The sequence below is a fragment of the Rhyacophila brunnea genome, unplaced genomic scaffold (genome assembly GCF_057557595.1).
Source record: "Rhyacophila brunnea isolate RB1 unplaced genomic scaffold, BYU_Rbru_1.0 scaffold_17, whole genome shotgun sequence".
NCBI lineage: Eukaryota > Metazoa > Arthropoda > Insecta > Trichoptera > Rhyacophilidae > Rhyacophila > Rhyacophila brunnea.
Window position 1 is genome coordinate 9124175 of NW_028232827.1, and position 18907 is coordinate 9143081.

Sequence of the window (18907 nt, forward strand, 5' to 3'; positions counted from 1 at the left end):
CCATAATATATAAATCTAAATTATTTCAAGGGAAATATCGTCACTGTTCTGGCAGTGTTCTTCGAAAAAATTACATATTGAGTTAATTATACCAAAACGTTCCTTATTTCAAACTTTACTGTCTGGAAACCTTCTTAATAAATAAACAGTCTTTATTTTAAAGTCATCCTTTTTACGATTACTTAATAAACTCACATGATAGACCATTTCAAACATTTTAACATCTTCAAAGTCAAATTACTCAAAACTAGTATTCTCCAGTTAGTGTGTTCTGCCAGAACAGAGACGATATAAGTATTCTGACGTTACTATGTTTTTCTTCACCGTTTAATTATTTACAACATATAACAAGCTCGCATATAAAATAAATATTACAATTAAGTAGGTACATCATTTTCATTGAAGATTTTATTATATGGAATGATGATCGATTATTGACAATATCTATAATATAATAATTGTTTAGAATAACGTATTTACTATATAGTATACTTACTATATAGTATACTTACTATATAGTATACTTACTATATAGTATACTTAATTATTTACATTTTTGCTCCTAAGTAAAAAAAAAACGATGATAATTGCAGAAATTTGGATTTACAACACATACATAGGTATTGTAAAAATTACACTCAAAGTGTCAAAATCAGTCTCATACTATAGCATGCCCTGAAGATGAATGTAGTATGTGTTTAAAGTGATGTAATTTTTGTAAATATATACATTAATTTACGCACGTTGGATTCGATGCCAAATTGTCTATTAGCCAAAACGGTCAACTATCGACAGCATTAGTTTTATTTAAATATATTTTTTAGTGTCTGTTATCATTTTTTCGTGAAATATCTTTTATAAAAAGATTAAATATAATTTTTTTTATTCAGTAAAATAATGAAGATAAACAAAATTAAACAAAAGTCCTGTACACATCCAAGGATTTTTTTCAGTTACCTATTAGAGCTCACCTGCTTACAACAAACGCCATTTGCCACTGTAATACATACATAAGAGACAATAAAAAAGTGTATTAAAATAACATTCACCCTGTGGAGTTCCATGTTGTGAAATTTTGAAAGAGTTAATTTTGATGAAGTTGGTTGCTATTGGTTGCTAGGTAGTTGCGTTTACTGCTAAGCTCCAGCACTTTAACGTTGTTATAATATACACATCGTAAGTTAGTTTAGACTTTAAAGTTAAAGCCTACTCTTGGTATCTTAATGAATTTATTCAGCAACTTCGCGAAGTAATACTTTGTGCCTCTTAACGGGGTCGCAATAAAACTGTTTTGTGGGCGAAAATATATGTAAATTAAGGACCCTCTCTAATAATAGTTTGACAGGGGCGGCTCGGCAATAAACTGTAACCGACGCCCTTGAGCGAGGGCGCCGCGAGAGACGGGCGCTAAAGTGAGACCAGTTTTCTCTAAATAAGGTTGGTTCATTGCTAATTGAATTACACCATACACGAACGGGCAGACGTGAAAGGATACGTCTGCGATAGTGCGGGAACGTTTACCAAAAATAACACTACTTCTCCATAGTGCTAATTACCTTTTGATATTTAGGAGCTATGTACGTAAAGAGCACCTCTTCAATTTACCAACTTTGTCACCTAGTTAGATACTGTTTGCGTATAATACAATTATATATATATATCATAGAGAGTTTTAAAATTTATACTTCTTACCGACTTATGACACAGTATATTACTTTTTCATATTATTTACCAATTACTGAAGATGGTAATTAATGCATTACCAATAATCTCCTTCATCTGGATCTTGCGTCGATCTTATTGCGTTAGCCATTGCTGATTCATTAATGTTGGTCCATCTGAGAGGCCCTTGCCTTCGCGACCTCCTCAAAGGGCTGCCAGCATATCTTCTAACAATGTACCTGAAAAATTAGAGTACATATTTCTTGCAGGTAGCTGAGAGATGATCTTCCAGTATACACACTTTTGTCCACCTAGCCGTCTATCGAATGAGGAATATTCTTCCTCAGTGAGTGCGTAGATTCTCTTCCTATCGGATTCTCTGTTTTAATGAATCTTTTTCAGTGGCTTTTGTGATGCTGTGATTTTCCTCATATGGACTCATAGAATTATTTCACATTATAATTATTCACATAATTTACTTCTCACAGCTTTCGGAGTCATTGAAGCTTAAGTCAAGGTAGGTATATGAAACGGCTCGTACTTTATAAATGATTCCATCTCTTGATGAGGACAATTTCATTAATGCTAGAACAAAATTCAGTGTTTCAATTAATTTTTGGGTTTTTCTAAAGCGCAGCCAAAAAGTCTGATACAATTGAAAATTATGTTTTTCTGATTTCCAATTTTGTCACTTTTCAATTTTATTAAATTGAACAATGTTATTTCATCGCTTATAAAAAAGGAAATGTGTTTATATATTTGGATTATGATATCAGTGTATTGCCACTATGGTTTTAATTATTTTATATTACGTCATAATCGTTTCCAATCTAACCTAACCCAATCATAAATAAAATACAAACCTGTGATAGGTTCTCACAAGAACGGATATAAATCCTCAAACCTTTTTTAACTCAAGACTTAGATATCGTACATTTTGCATTGTATAAATGATACATGCATTATTATGGTCACATGATTTTTGGTATTTTTTGACACCCCCTTTTACTATAATCACATTTCGACACAAAATACGCGGAATTTTTAATATTCCACAATTCATTGGAAAATATCGATTTCAGTTTAATATTTCCTTATGGATTTAAGTTTTGTACTATTCCATTTGAGTATAAAACTTAAATCCATTAGAATTGAAATTCAAATTTCATCAAGTAACTTCGGTCGATAGTATTAGTATTTTCTGATTTTTTAAAAATATTTTATGGTTTTGTAACATCCCCTTTATCACAAATCATGTTATATCAAACTCCCTTTACATAATTATGGACAACCTCTAATACCTAGGTCCTAGAGTGTCCGTAAGCAACCGATTTCTCTAAAAATAGAAATGATCGCGATTCAAAAACTGAATTTTTCGTGTGTTTGATGGTGTGAGAAGAATCACACGCCAATGTCGCTATTATATTCTTAAATTCGTGATTTTTAAGGTGGTTATTTTGTTATTATTGAGATCTATCAGTAAAGTAAATTTTAGTTGTCTTTGGTACGTCATACTATGAATACAAGCCGAGTTTTTAGACATCAACTTACATAAAAAAAATCAATTAAACAGTCTATTTGCGTTCTCTGGAAAATTAAAATATTAAATTCCATCACGCAAAAAGAGTATGTAAATTCTTTGTTTATCACAGAATTTAAGTCATTTACAAATTAGCATAACATTATATTAAATTTATGTAATTTGATTTACGAGAATGAAAAGCAAAAAAAAAAAAACGCACATAATGTAGGAATTAAATTTAATGATTCATTTCAAATGTATGTCGCGTGATGTTACTAAAAGTATGTTTTGCGAACGAAACAGATTTTTTTACATTAAGGAAATAAATAAATCTCTTTGACGATAAGATAAACTTTGTTGAACTTAAAATATTATACTATTTATTTTTGGATTATTTTGCAAAACTTACCATTTTTGTGAATAACTAACTATATATATACAGATTTCCTTCTTCGTCTTTGTTCTGTCTTCGTTCTTCACAATTGTCCCAAAATTCCACGGAGACTTCGTGGTTCTGGCATATGCACCACATCCCATCTTAATTATTGGCTCCAAATATTGTTCAAAAGATCATTTTTTCAAAAACCAGATGACCGTCTTTAGACTTGTCGCTGATGACCCAACATTCTGATCCATATATCAGGACTGGGAACCAACTTCCGTTTTTACCATATAATTTATTTGTAAAACAAAAAATAAAACTATGATTATTGATGGAATTTGAATTGAAATTCAAATTGATTTAGGTTTTGTACCTACTACTCTATTTCAGTATTTTTTTGCTACCCGGGTTTCGCCTTTCGTCATCATCAGGCATAATGCTCACATATCAATGGAAAATACACACTGACAAAGGAATACAGCTAATTATTGTTTATACTGCAATTTAATCCAATAAAATAAGGTAAACATCTTAATACATAAGTAAAGCATCAGGTATAAAAACTTTTTTTTTTTTTTAAATATCTTGAATATTTATTGTTGACTATTATTGTATTATTAATACATTTAGTGCGTTAATACATTAGTACATTTGTAAATTAATACATCAATACATCAGTACATTAATACATTCATACATTTTAATGTGCTTACCAAATGAATTTATTAATAGTATATACCTACGCCATTTAATACGGATTTTTTTACAAACGCATAAATATTCAAAATATTAAAAAAATGTTTTTATATCAGATACTTTACTTAGGTGATAAGGTTTTTACATTATTTCATTGTACCTATTAAATTGTTATATTTATATATTTATTATAATTAACTTACTGTATTTGTTGTCAGTGTGTATTTGAGGGTACATGGGCAAAATAAGAAGTGTCACAAAACCAAAACTTGTCGTAATTAGCGATTTAATTTTTGAACTTATTGGACATTCTTAGTTTTTGTATTGGGGGAAAAAGAACTAAGTACTTTTTTGTATTTTGCGCAATACTTACTTATATTGCAGTTTTCATAAATATCGGACATTATAATGCACAAAAATTAAAAACTCGACAAACTTCGAAAATACACAATACAAAATACCATCTGCCAACCGGTAAAAACATAACATAAACGTTGACGCTTGACATTCCTTGTTACATTTGAAACTTTTAGAATATATCAGGATACTATGCCAATGCATTCTTTTAATACTTTTAGCCATCTTTAAGTAGAATTGAATTAATTTTCAGTTAATTCTGTTTTGTATGAAAAGTTATTTTGGAAGACATCTGTAATCCAATCCACTATTATTGGTTGCTAAGGGGATGGTCCTAGCAACTAAATTATTAATATATACGTGCGTTACTATGGAAATCAAAATGACATTTCAGTATTCTATATATTTTGTTTGTTTGTTGCAAAATCGTAAAAAATGATTTGTTGACAATTGTCTTATTTGTCTTAAATTATTAATAGATAGAATTGTCAAATTTATATGATTCAACAGAATATATAAAAACGTGGTATATAAAAAATTCTTTTTGTCTTGTAATTATTTCAATTTTGTGTGACATTTCTTGTTTTGCCCGTGTACCCTTCATTTGCCGTTAATGGATGCGCATAGTACTTGAAAATGCCGAAAGGCGAATTTTGGATCGCAGAAACTGACTCAAATGGAATAGTAGAAAACTCAATTCAATTAGAGTTTAGTTTATTTGTATTGAGTCTTCATTCTTCCTAAAATTTTAATGTACACCCCTGTTTCCAAACCACCAAGCTAGACAGACGCCACGAAAAAATAAACGATTTATTTGACTGGTATAAAAATATGTTTGTAATCAGTCTTGCATTATTCTTTATACACTTCCCTTATGGATTTCATAACTCAAATATTTCTCGTAACAAAAGGAGATAATATAGAGAGATGTCCTTAATCACAATGATACAAAATGAAATGAAAGAAAAATGTTACTGAAGAAATACACGATGGGAATAAGAAATGATAGAGTAAGTAGCATTGATCATCCATTTAATTTGGTATTAATAAAAATTGTAGATGAAAACCATGCTATTATCGTTGAATACCATTACCATAAAATCTTTCACGTTGATTGGTTTTACCAAAAGCGATGTTAAGAGCATACTTCAGTGAAACAGCAATAATTTTCAACAATAGGTGCGACCAAATGTCGAACTCTATACCAATCGGAGAGCGAAAGTCGAGCTGTGAACAGGTTAATTTGTTTTGTGATGGCGTCGGGGGGGGCTCGTCGTTTGCACAATCTTCGCGTCGCGTAGTCACAATTGTTTTAGACCAGTGATACTCAACCTGTGGCCCTTTAGGCTTTTATGTGCGGCCCGAAACACATTTATTATCAGGAGTTTCGTATATCTTGAGATTCGTTTCAATTTTGACGCACAGATAGTGACACCTGAAGAGGATTGTCATTATGGTCCACATCAGATCTGGTATAAGAGTGTTGCTATTGCACACGATTAATTTAAAAAACACGCATACTTTTTAAAATCTCAAAAATGTTTTGTAAAAAAGGGGGGGTTCATCACACCAGTAGTGATGCGGCCCGCGTTACTTTACAAATTTAATATATGTATTTGGCCCGAAGAAAAAAAAAGGTTGAGTATAATTGTTTTAGACCGTGCCCCAGCTGAAGTATAGCCATAAATGAAAATGTTATTTAAAATACATATATACCAGATGATCACATTTTCCTATTATTCTTCTTCTTATCTTGGCATTCACTAGCGGAGGTCAGCCATTTTTGTCTGATCATCTGCTACGCGGAACAGTTCTCAAGTCGCGAAATGCGGCGCCATCCTCTGGTACGCTTACCGTTGATCTTTCTTTTGATGACAAGTTGAATAATGCTGTACATCCTCTCATAATGTGGCCGGAGTACTATAATAGTTTTCTGGTTTTGATATAACTCATAACTTTTCGTCCTGTCCCATCCGATTGATGATTTTGTCCAAGGAATTTTGAGGATGCGTCTATACAGCCAAAACTTGAAAGTTTTTTTAGAATTATATTTCTAATTTTCAATGTCTTTATATTTGATTGTATGTAATGACAGTAATAATTCTTTTCTCGTTCGTTGCTATCGGTCTTGTTTATGGTTGTTGATTTTTGGTTGCTATGGTTTTCTACTCTTATATTTTCCGCCCGTCGCCGGTGTTGCCATCTCTGCTGCCACTGTTTATACTCTCCGCGACATCTCTTGTTGTAAAGCGCGATATATATTATGGTGCATGACGTCACAGTAAAGTTCTGATCAAATTTAGGTGCATGTCGCCTACTATTACGTGACGTCACTGCAAGCTGCCGCTACGGGAAAAAAGTGTGTAATGTCGTTTTTCTTGGTGCTTAAAATGTTATCAGACTGATGCTCCCATCCCGTAGTTCATTTTGAACCTTTAAAAATTTTAAACAAACACTGAAAAAATACGACTAATTATTTAAATTTTATTTCATACAAGTTGCGACTACCGAATTGCATTTAATAATCTGGTGATCTGAAACTTTTAAATTTAATAAGACATTATTTATGCAGGTGAACGGTGAATATGAGATTGATAAATCTGACTTTGCTACAGTTCTGATTTAAATACCTAAGCTCCATTTTGCAGATTGCATACATATTTAATGAAAGCAAAATTTGAGAGTTCGTTGCCTCTTTTTGCGAATGCATGCATCTATCAGTGGCGAAGGGTGGAGGTAGGCTGTTAAGATCCGCCATAAATAGTGCACATTAAACTTTTTCAGACATACATATTTGTTTTCATTGAAATAAGACTACAATTTACAGATAGTGTAGGTTAGATTTTAAAATTCAATTAAACCCTGAGAAAGCAAGCCATAATAGATATTAGTCAAAAAATACATGTCTATCTATAAAATATCTAAAATTATGCAATTAAATCATACATAACTTTGAGTATTTTATAGATAGAATAATATTTTTTATTTATTATAGTTTGATTTACGCAGGGCTTAATGAATCAAAAAAATTAACCAAAAATATGTGTAATATGTAGTTTTAATCCAACGAAAACAAATAACTATGAATGAAAAATTGTACACAATTTTGTCGTATTGCCCAAATTAGACCAAATCTATTATGGTTTCGTTTAGGCAGGGTTTAATTGATTTTTAAAAACTAACTAATACCATCTGTAAATTGTAGTCTTAGTTCAATAAAAACAAATACATATGACTAACAAAGTTTAGTGTGCACTATTTATAGCGAATCTTAACAGCCTACCTCCACCCTTCGCCACTGGCATCTATTGGTGCAAGAAAGAGAAGTTACTAATAACTCGCAGGAAAATATTGATGAATGCAAAGAAATAAATATTTTTTATAAGTAAATACAAATCTTATTTCCGTGTTAAATATTTAACATATCCTTTGAAATATGGCAATCATATGTGTTTATTTATATTTCAGAATGTGTTGCAATAATCAATTGAAGTCGATGCAAATGTACAGTAAACAAATTACATCATTTATATGTTTTGTCTTCATTGATAAGGCATAAGTTATTGCCATAAGAATTGGCTGTTTAATTGAGAAAATCTAATATTTTGTATGACATTGTTTTAAGGGCCCAAATGCTCAGCGTAGGTCAAAATGGAGTTTTTAAGGTATTTTCAGAGCATAACCCTGGACATTCCTTAAACGTTGTAGATAATCTATTTATATAATTTTGAAGCTTTATTATCCTTTATATTTATTTTAACCATTTGTAGACTATATTATAAAGTATTTTTATTACATAAAATAGTATTCTTTTAAACCTCTCGATATAATGTTTTGGAATATAGTCATATTTCAGTACGTCCACGTGCAGTGGTGTTAAGATTTTTTAGATTTAATATTTTTTAAACGCATTTAAAAAACCATAGCAAAATTAATGTTAACATTATATAGTGACATATTTACGATAAAAAAATATATTTTATAATCTTTGTGATCCAAAATTTGACAAGAATTAGGCATTTCATTATTCTAAAAATGGGCACGATTAAAATATTTGATGATAATTCTAAAGACACTGATTATAAGCTATGTCTTCGAACATTCAAATGTGATGGACATCCTACGAATAATGATTGCTTTATAATAATTATTGACCTAAGAATAAGGTAGTATTTTTTGAAATATGCCATTCTATTGGCATTTCCCAGTGGTTAAGCTATAACATACGGCCGTAGCCATAAATTGACAAACGATAAATGAAGTAAGGAGTAAGATCATGTTAACGCGCGTGTTTGAACATGTACATTTTTTTTCGGTTAGGTATACGGTTAGATAAAATAAGACTTCAACATTATATAAATAGATTATCTACAACGTTTAAGGAATATCCAGGGTTATGCTTTGAAAATACCATAAAAGCTCCATTTTGATCTACGCTGAGCATGTGGGCCGTTAATACAAATTGATCAGAAATCCAAAATGGCTTGCAGTGCAGCTAATATACATTTCAGTCAGTAACCTATTTTCAACTTATTTTTGATATATTTAGGCTCCATCTTTATAATTATTTAAAGTTTTTGGTAACAAACTATTTAAAGATATGATTGCACTGACGTTGATATGTTATAACATTAATATTCTATTTATATATTAAGAACCAAATTAATCGCAAAATTATACCGACTTGTTCTAGGGTGAATTATGATCAAATTAATTCAAACATCCAGCCATCATGCAAGTAGTAATTCGCTTCAGCATAAAAAGTAAACTGAACCGGAAGCGACGACCGGAAGAGTGGAAATATCAAAAGCGGAAGTTCCGGAATGAATTTATCGCCTCCGATTTATACGTTTAGCGATTTTACATCCAGCCTGTCACTGTCATCCGATAGAAAACATTATTATCTACTCTGAGATTTTGTGACAAAGAGCCAAATGGAATAATAATTATTCAATTCTACTTAAACATAACGCATAATATCATATATTATACATCCATAGTTTTCTGCTTTTCTTTGTACCAACTCACATCGGAGTTCGGCCATCATCTTGTCAATCTTCGCTTTATAGTGTACTGCTCAGAGCAGATCATCGCAGTTATACTTTTAACTGTCACAAAGTATACGGGGTCATACTTTGCTGAGTATCCTGTTGAACTTTTCATGGATAATGCTCTAAGATAGAGACCGAAAAGTTTGACGTGAGGCCTGGCGGCGGCGCACGTGGCATATCTTATCAATGGTTTTCAATTTCGAAGTATTGTGAGTATTGCCAGGATTGGAAGATATTATTTCCCACTCCCTTAAATAGGTATATATTTTCGCAAATTTCAAATAATGATATACATTTCTCCCAATCACGTAGGCAACATTAAAATTTTAAGTGTGTTTTGTAGCTGTCATCGCGGCAACTCTTTCGATAACGTTGTTGTAGAGCCGAATGAGGTTATTTTGTCGTATTTATTCTTCACAGTAGGAGATACGATGACTGATAAACTTCCTGCTGTCACTTTTTAAAACTTTTGCCATTATTAACACGTCTAAATGACTGATACCGCGCACTTATAAGAAACGTCAAATGCGTTAAAGGTGAGGGGAATGAATACTGAAACGCGAGAGGAGGGGATCTAGTTCTCCAAGCCGGTTAATAAGTATAAACAAGGCCGTTATAGTTTACATGATTTCTTTTTTGTGGAGGCCTATATTCTTCACTTGAGAGCAAAAATAATAATCTTTTTCATTATTATCGGGTCTCTTTGTAAATTTTTATATTTAGAAAAGATAACATTGAAAGTAATTCGTTAATTTGTGGTTTATATTAAAAATCGTCTTTGAGAAATTCCTTTGAGGAAAAAGTTTCATTCGGAATAACCATAAACATTAACAAAAGCACATCTTGAAAACTTATCGCTTGTCAGAAATGCCAAACGATCAACATAAATACTAAAGAAGCAATGTTGTTCAACAGAAAGAATACCCCTAAATCAACTTCGACAAAAAGCAGAAGTTTGTCCGAATTCTGAGATACTTCGCAGAGATAAAATGAAATATTTCACACACCACAGCGGAGAGTTGTACTCGAGAATTTCTTTGTAAAAATAATTCAGACATTTCTCTACCTATTATATTATTTAAACAAGCTTTCTCCAAAGAGGAGAATGGAGAACACTCTGTAGGTGATAAAGTAAGAAAATAATAATATCAAAGATTGAGTTTCTCACTGTGTGAAGTTACATTAAGTTTGTATGAAATAACAATAAATTTAGTTGTAATCAAGAAAACATTAAAATAAATAATATGCAATACATATTATAAATGATTTATTATGACATTTGGTTTTCATTATCTTTTAGGCTGTACAATAGCAATAGAATCTAACATTTTTTTTTAAATAAATACGACACCCGGCGGGATTCGAATTCGCGCACATGTGGCCTACCAATTAAGTTATACTGTGTCTTATCTAATTGCGACGGAACTAATAGTTTTTACAATACTCTCTGAAGCGTTTTCTAAATTGCGTTAATTTTTTTGGCATTCGGCTTTTGTATTTTAAATAAAAGTATTAATATTACCTTAATTACTAACCGATGTCAGGATCGTGATATTTCCAAATTTTAGTTATATTAGTTGAATAAAAAAAAATATATAAATAAATAGTATTTTTAAATAACGTTTTTGAAATTTACTGTAAAGCTTTCGATCAAATGAATGAACATATATGCCAGAAAAATACGATTAAATACTCAAATCAATTTCGCAAAAGATGACAACGGTAATATTTCAATAAATAATGTTTTAGAGATTTAATTTTCAAATAAATTTAAAAACAAAGTAGCTATGACGAAAAAGTATGTATAATAAACATACAATAATCGAGATAATTTAACATCGAAAAAATAGCTTCTATTCACAGATATATAATGTACACATATATATAATTCAAAAGATTTATATTTCGTTTTATTAATTTGTCGAATGATTCGATGAAATTTATGTTAATCTTATGAAAATATATATTGTTTTTATTATGTATGCTTTTGTGTACAAGTTAGTACAAGAAAGTACTGATATTACCAGAGCTGAAAATGGAACCGTATGATAAATTTCATTTTATGTTAGAAGCTGTTTAAAAGTATATGCCCACGACAGATTCTTCGTAATGCTAGAATTACCGTTGGTTTGTTTCCCATCAATAAACATTAAATGCATTAAATTAAAAAATATATATATTCACTGAAACCTCTATAAATATTTAAGTTGTAAAATACGCTTTCTTTTTTTATTGATTTATCGAAGTGTTGAGATGTCCGTCTGTTCTTAGTATCAGACGGGGTTCTGTTAGTCTTAAATGTGATCGACGATTCACAAGAAAGTGGCTCGAGATAAATAATTTAGACAGAAGTATTGATTTATAACGATCGTTAATATTCTAATTTTAACATTCCTTTGAGATTAAAGCGATTTTTATAACAAACAATTGGTATTTTTGCGTACGCACAGAAATTAGTAAAACAAAAAAGAACAAAGATAATATTGTATGTATTAATGAATTGTGTTCCATATTTAAAAGTATTATAATATAACAGCCATAAAAACATTTATAATGTAAATTTTAGTGTAGGTTCTCACACAACTCAGTGTTGCCAACTGTCGTTGACAAAAACATGCCAGACGGGGTATGAAAACAAGCTATTAGGCAGGAAAAAACGCTAGATTTTGTAAAAATAAAATTGCAAGTACATTTACTTATTCTACCAAGAACAAAGTCATTAATTTTCCCTTTGTTTATCGAAAAATAGTGCAAACACCAAAAAAATATCTACAAGACATTTTTTCAAATAATTTCGATAATTATTGTCAAACTGATGTCATATATCTCAGCACATATTAAATTATAGATACCATTTTTCTATAAGGCCATGAATGATTCTATTATATCAAGTGTTAATAATATGTTGTTTTATTTCTCACGCTACATTCTAAAATAGGTAACGATCTATCTGCATTAAGTAGGTATCCGATAGTTAGAAATTTGATGTGTATGTAAATAAATAAACTAAGTATATTATAATAGCACATTTAAAAGCTGCTGGAGGCATACAGAATGCTAGTAAAAACGCCACAAGCCAGATGCGTTTTTGCAAGCTAGATGCCTATCGAAAAATGCTAGATCTGGTAAAAAAAAACGCTAAGTTGACAACGCTGCACACACTAAACAATAATAATTAAATTAGCTGCATATCGTTGCAGATTAAGTTGTAACTAACTTCGTATTATTATCGCTGGCATTTGTTAAAAACTGCAAGCATTGTCAACGCAATTTTCATAAATTATTAAGTATGTAGATATTATCAGGATAGATCCGAAAGCTTGAATTAGTTCTTAATGGATGGAATTGTTTTATTAATTATGGTCGACTTGCAACGACATTAAAACATTCAAATTATATTATTCATTTAATTTAATTAAACGACTTTTTTATCGTAGGTGAATAAAAAAAATTTGATTTCCTAGGTATGGAAATGTATTTGGGGGTAAAGAAGTTGGAGGAGATAAGTCGTGATTGCTTGGCTGTTTGAATGAGAGTTTATTGTCGTTACAAGAATACAATACTAAAGATGATAACGTAAGATTATAATTGCGCATACGGATGTACTGGTGAGATCGATGTGATCAAAAGATTGCTTATATTAATGAACTGAGAGACTTGATTCGAGTGGAGTGATGGTTAACTACGCCGAGTGAAGGACTCGTGATGGTAGTAGTGCTTCGCGTGTTGGACTCGATGAGTGAGTGAGGGTTTATGGATTGTCCTTCCAATTTATACAAATGCAGTACATAATTTACAAGAGCTGTTGATGCAATTTACAAATCATAATATACCCTTCTGATCTAGGTTATGATTGAGGAAATGCTGATAATCATTATCGCTCTATTCTTTTGTTCTGACAATAAAACATACGAACATAAAAGTGTGTTACTCATTTAATGGTATTTTTTTTATTTGTTTCTTTATTAAACACCACAACAGGCCGTGAAGCCCAAAAATAGTGGTATTTATAAATAGGCTTGAGGAATTTACATATTAGATTATGTAAATATATTTTGACCTCACTGGGAATCGAACCCAGAACTCCGTGATATAAGGCCAGCGCCTTGCGCACTGCACTACGAGAGCCGCAATGAGTATGATTGCAACATGTAGAATGTAGATTTTTATAGTGATTGAAATGAGAGAAAGCATTTTTCGTGTGTGTGTGTATTCTATTGCATTTTCCATACAGACATATTTATATTAAACCTTTCTTATCGTAAAATAAGGACTTTACATTATCTTTAAATAACGTAATCAACTTCATTGTTGGTTATTAAGAAACCTTTGAGATATTAACCGGATGAGAAGTATGCATTTGAGTTTTATGTGATTTTCAAAGAAATTAAATCTATAGTTGTATTTTGCATTTAATAAGTCTTATAACAGGTGCAACCTGGAAAAAAAATAATGGAATCAAACAAAAACTCATTAATACTCTAGAAGAATTTGTTATGAAATTTTTGATTTATTCAAAAGGCCACACTTGATGGTCAATAAGACCGCACGTTCCCAAAGCCTGGTGCAAACTTTTTGAAATATGCAAACTCATTAATTCTATAATGAAAACACTGAGCAAACTAAAACGAAAGAGACAATCTATGCAAACTATTTAATATTGCTTAAAACTTAGAAATAACTTAATAGTAGGAGAGTTGTATAATTGTGGGAGATCAAGAATTTAGGGTAAGTTTTCTATTCGACCTAAATATAATTTACTCTAAGTATAGTGTTAGTGTGTATATAAAATCGTCACATCAATACTACGGCTAGATAACTTGATTTTCACTGTTTTTGATATAGCTATTGAATATGATTCTACATTTCTTTCTCTATAAAATGATACAACTAAGTAAGTCAGAAGTGTATTAATTTTGTGTTTGAAAATATTAGATAACTTTAAAACCATATTATATACATTAAATACTTTTTTCATACAATTGAACATTATTTAATTGTTTCCAATTAGACAAGCACAATTTTCCATTTTACCACGTTTTTATTAGCATGTATTCTTGTTGTCCGGTACAGATTTTTTCTTCTGTGTCCAGTACATTAATTTTTTTCTTGTTTGTCCAAGATTTGTATTGGACGATCGAAGATTTTTAACTAACTTCCCGACTAGCTAGATATTTGAAACTTTTAGAATATATCAGAACACGATGACAATGCATTATTTTAATACTTTTAGCCATTTTCAAGCAGAATTGAATTCATTTTCAGTAAATTCTGTTTTGTATGGAAAGTTATTATTGTCGGTTGCTAAAGGCGTCCTAGTAACTAAATTATTAATATATACATGCGTTACTATGGAAATCAAAATGTAATGTCAAAATGACATTTCAATATTCTATAATATTTATTCAGTATTTCTTTCTATCAAGTATAATAAAAAGTTTTTATTGATGCATAGAATTGTCAAGTTTATATGACCCAACAGAAAATTTAAAAACGTGGTGTATAAAAAGTTCTTTTTATCTTGTAATTATTTATTTTAAATTAATAATAGCCTAGATTTATGTTAATCAAGTAAAGCTAAATTTTTCCCAACAATGACCAAATCCGAGTTATCTACTTGTAGTATTGAGGTGACGATATAGTACTTATACTTAGTGTAAGTGAATGTATCAAACGCGCACACAGAAAAATAATTTAGGGAGAGGCCCTTTCAAAAAAAACAATATATCCATAATAATTTATCATTGATTTTTAAGGCGGCGAGAAGGGGTGGGGTTAACAAAATATAGCAAGTGCCGCTGAATTCCACATTTACCCTGCTTACTACTTATTACATCTCGTCGATTTGACCATGGACTACCTCACATTTCCGGGTTTATTCACAATACCCAGATCATCCGCCCTTTAAGTCTAGCTATATACATCTACCATGCGGATATAACCAAGGGTCTTCAACTACGATTTATTGCGAACCGTCGCATTCACAAATTGTTAAATTGAAATTGAAATCAAATGTGGGTGGCCTAACGGTTATAATAACTATTTTTTGGATTTGTAACGTCCGTTTGTGTCGTCCGCGCTGTCTTTTTTTTTTTGACATGCCGCATCGGAATATTAAGGCTGTACTTCAGCTGGGGCACGGTCTAAAACGATCGTGACTGCGCGACGCGAAGATTGTGCAAACGACGAGTGCAGAACACAATATAATTTGTCATAAAAATTCAACATGCGTCCATTTAATGTTATATTTATTGTTCTATTAGTAATAATAATAATAATACATTAATCGATATGTTTTCTTTTTCAAGTAAATGGGTAACGTTTTTTAGTTATCATTACACGATTTAAGAATTAATTCCCCGACGCCATCACAAAACAAACTGACGTGTTCACAGCTCGACTTTCGCTCTCCGATTGGCAGCCAGTCCGGAATTTCGTAGCACCTATAGTTGAAAATTATTTGCCGTTTCACTGAAGTATGCTCTTAAAGGAAATGTTAGATGCCTCAGAATCACTGCCGCTAGTCTTGGAGTAGCTACAGGTCTTGCGTATCATAGAATGCCGAGGAGGAGGGTGTGGCCAACCTGTTCATAGGCTACTCGACAGCCAAATCACCGGGCCACGATCCTCAGTCATGAGGTCCTAACGAAGATTAAGAGGAAGGAGATGAAAAAGTGCTATAACCACGGATTAAAACCGAATTGTTTTTCTCAATATCAATATGGAGCTAAAAATAATGATAGTTAAAAAAAACATTTTATGCGTTTATAAAATTATCATTCATAATTTTCTCAAGAAAACACATCTATTAGAAAAAAACATTAAAAAATAATTACAAGATAAAAAGAACTTTTTATATACCTACAACGTTTTTAAATTTTCTGTTGAATTATTATGCTCAATATGCTCAAACTTGTATTTGATATGAAGTAAATAAAAAACAAACAAACAAACGAATATGGAATACTGAAATGTCATTTTGACATTTCATTTTGATTTTCATAGTAACGCACGTATATATTAATAATTTAGTTGCTAAGACAACCCCCTTAGCAACCGTCTTTTACTTTTTACGGATTTTTCTGGAATAACTTTCCATATAAAACAGAATTAACTGAAAATGAATTCAATTCTGCTTAAAGATGGCTAAAAGTGTTAAAAGAATGCATTGGCATCGTGTTCTGATATATTCTAAAAGTTTCAAATGTCTAGCTAGTCGGGAAGTTAGTTAAAAATCGATTGCAAGATTTGTACTGGAAATACAACCACCAGACAAACAAGAATACGAGCTAATAAAAACGTTGTAATAAAATAATGTGATGCCAGACAGGATAGTAATTGTAATAATAATTATAGTATTGAAAACAAATACGTATATGACTGACAATGTTTAGTGTGCACTATTTCTGTCGAATCTTAACAGCCTACCTCCACACTTCGTCACTGTTTAATACGACCAAGCTTTCCGCTCAAAATTATATTCCATCCAGAATTTAAGCCGGGAGCTTTTTTTAGACCTCATTTCATTTTTGCCGTCCGTCCTTATCAAACAATAATATATTTTTCATACAGAATCAAGAATCTATTTCTTTCCTGTTTCTTTAATTTACTAAAATCATTTCCCACCCTCAGATGACAATCTCTTAGGTGACAATGTTTTTTTTCCGGTTTGAAAAATAAAAAAAAGATTTCAAAATAATGGACAAAACTGAGGATTTCAGAATAAAATATATCTAAGAAACAGTCTTGTCGAATAAAGGACTGTCCTCTTAAATAAGGGACGGATGTACGGTGACCGTATGTATACTAAATGTATACGCTATTATGTTTATATTATACCTACATTTATATGGGCATCTATTTCGTTTTCCCCATAATCTATACCTTTGAATAATCCATGCTCACATTAATGGCATGGCAGGCCTACTAAATATTCTCTAATAGATTAAGTCATTTGTTTTTTGTAGATCTGGCAAGATAATTCGGCCAATGCATACATTTATTATGTTAAGTATGTTTTTGTAACAGCATTGCTAATATTTAATACGAAACAATATACTGGACATGAGAAATGCATTTGCACCTCAAACGCGATCCGCCCGGCGGCTTTTGGCATGCGCTCGCGTTTTTTTTATCACACAATATCAATGACGTACATTTCTATTTTCAAAAAGAGGGTATTTTCATTTATTTTTAATAATTATACTATCACGTTACACTAACTAGACTAACTAACGAAATAATTCGTCTGATTCTTTATTTCGCTATTACCGTATGTGGATTTTGACCTCCTTCAGCATCCGCATTTATCTAGGTGTATCCAAAGCCGCTTCCCAACCGTTTTGAAGCCCAAGGTTTTTAAATTCGATTTAACATAACCCCTCCCATCTAAAACGAGGTCTTCGATTGCTTTGCGTGGCGTCGTCAATAAAATCATAACAGATAGGGCAATAAATACAAAAGTATGTAGATTTCTAAAAAAAATTAAAAACGTCTAGAAATTAGCATTTCAAAAAAAAATTGTATGAAAATTGTTTTCAAAAGAATATACACTAATGAAAAAATAATTGGTTCTCAATTTAAAATAAGTCACACAATTGATAATAAATACACGCAGGTATGGCATATGGTCATCATTGGTTATATTGATTTTATTGGTAAGACATAGGTCATAAAACGACAGGTTGATTTGATTTAATGTTGATTTTAAAGAAAATTTGGTTTGTATAATAATTCAATTTTTTCATAAGAAATTTAAAGCTGTATGCGGTATCGAAAAACACCATATTATTATTTAACATCATACGCCAGATGTATATTTTGCAAGTTAGATGTCTGGTCGAAGACAGTAGATCTGACAAAAAATGCTGAGTTGGCTTTACGACTTCCTGAATATCAGTCTATATGTCTTATGTGACTCGTCTATGGCCTAACAATTAGAATAGGGTAACAGTACAATATTTGGGTTCTACCTAGTGGGCCATGGTTTATAAGATAGGTCATGGGTCATAAGATCCGCCATACATAGTGCACATTAAACTTTGTTAGTCATACGTATTTGTTTTTATTTGACTAAGACTACAATTTACAGAAGGTATTCATTAGTTTTTATTAATCAATTAAACCCTGCCTTACCAAATCATAAAAGTTTTGATATATTTTGAGCGATACGATAAAATTGTGCACACTTTTTCATTCATACTTATTTGTTTTCGTTGGATTAAGAATACATAATAT